The 1,750-nt window shown below is 50.8% G+C and overlaps 1 pseudogene; it reads left to right on the top strand.

Annotated features, from left to right (window-relative positions):
- Positions 1-474: 474 nt before the first annotated feature.
- LOC112406207 (RNA-binding motif protein, X-linked 2 pseudogene) lies at positions 475-1,464 on the top strand (annotated as a pseudogene).
- The last annotated feature ends 286 nt before the right edge of the window (positions 1,465-1,750 follow it).

Below are 1,750 nucleotides of genomic sequence, written 5' to 3' on the forward strand. Positions count from 1 at the left end.
GACAGAAGAAAGACAGGGGCTCAGGAAATAGGTTTCCGTCTTGAGTATGTATCACCTTAACTCCACAGCACGAGCCTCATTGGAAATCAGGGGACAGGGCGCCTTATTCTTGTTAGAATCTTGTTGTTATGGCCACCTCACAGAAAATCACAGATTCAAAAAAGTGCAGATTTTAATAGCTCTCCTGAAATAGGCATCTATATGTAAAGTCATTGTAAAATCAAATAATAATTCTAAGCAAAGACCACAATACCAATTCAGAAAGCATCCCCACTTGATTTCTAAAACAACTCCCAATAAACACAAGACTTTAAGTACACTATTCCTTAAGAGTAAACTCATCAACGGCGCAAGCTCCTTGGAGACCAATGGGCGCGTGGCGCCGGGGCTGCGCATGCGTCTTACGGCTTGTCCCGGAAGTCGGTTCCTAGGTTCTGGGCGTGAAGTCGGTTGCTAGGTTCTGGGCGTGAACCCGCAGAGATGAACCCTTTAACTAAAGTTAAGCTGATCAACAAGCTGAATGAGCGTGATCTCCAGCTGGGGGTAGCAGAGAAGGCGTCTTGGCACTCCGAGTACAAGGACAGCGCCTGGATCTTCTTGGGAGGGCTTCCTTATGAGCTGACCGAAGGGGACATCATCTGTGTGTTCTCACAATATGGCGAAATTGTTAACATTAATTTGGTGCGGGACAAGAAGACTGGGAAATCCAAAGGATTCTGTTTCCTCTGCTATGAAGACCAGAGGAGCACAATTCTGGCTGTTGACAATTTTAATGGGATCAAGATCAAAGGAAGAGCTATCCGAGTGGATCATGTGTCTCGCTATCGGGCTCCTACGGACTCAGAAGAAACGGACGATGTGACCAGAGAGCTGCACGAGAGGGGCTGCGGGGCGCACACTCCCTCCCTGAGTTCATCTGAGGGCTCTGAAGATGACAGACCCACCAGAAAACACAAAAAAGACAGAAAGGAAACCAAGAAAAGAAAGAAAGAAAAAGAGAAGGCTGACCAGGAGGTACAGGCAGAGCAGCCAGCCTCCTCTTCATGGCCCAGAAGCAAGATGATAAAGGAAAACGGTGACCTTGGCTCTAAAAAGCACAGTGGCGAGAACTCAGAGAGGGGTCAGAAGTCGGAGTCCAGGGAGGTGTGGAAGCCCCGTCCCAGCTCCCCTGAGATCAGGACGACCTGCCATGGGGCAACAGAGGACCGAGACCGGGAGCCGAGGAAGAAGAAGCCCAAGCACGAACACAAGTCATCAGGCAGGAGGGAAGAGCGAGAAGACAGGCACAGACATAGAGACGGAGGTCGAAGCTCACACGCACGTTGCAGCCGGCACAGTGGGCGCTCTGAGGGGCGTAGTCACAGAAGTAGAAGTAGGAGTCAAGATAAATCCCACAGGCATAAAAGGGCCCGGCACTCCCGGGACCGGGAGTCCTCTACTCCTCGTGGCCACAGGCATCAGTGAAGCCACAGCCTGTTCAGCTGCATGGTAGAATTGGAAATAAACTGTGTTTTTTGGGGTGTTTTTTTTTTTTGGTTTTTTTTCTGTACAGGGGACACGTTTCCAAGTGCCAAGCCCACGGTCCAGCCTTCCACCTGGCTGGGTCCCTCCCTGCTGTGGTTCCTGCAGTGATGCTCCCCAGAGCCCTGGATGAAATCCGCCTGAGTGTTTCTAACCCTCAAGCAACTGACTCACATCCCAGTGACACAAATCAGGATGTCCTGGGCCGCCTCCTGGGTTTGACTCCTGC

The sequence above is a fragment of the Neophocaena asiaeorientalis genome, unplaced genomic scaffold (assembly GCF_003031525.2).
Source record: "Neophocaena asiaeorientalis asiaeorientalis breed wild unplaced genomic scaffold, Neophocaena_asiaeorientalis_V1.1 scaffold124, whole genome shotgun sequence".
Classification (NCBI taxonomy): Eukaryota; Metazoa; Chordata; class Mammalia; order Artiodactyla; family Phocoenidae; genus Neophocaena; species Neophocaena asiaeorientalis.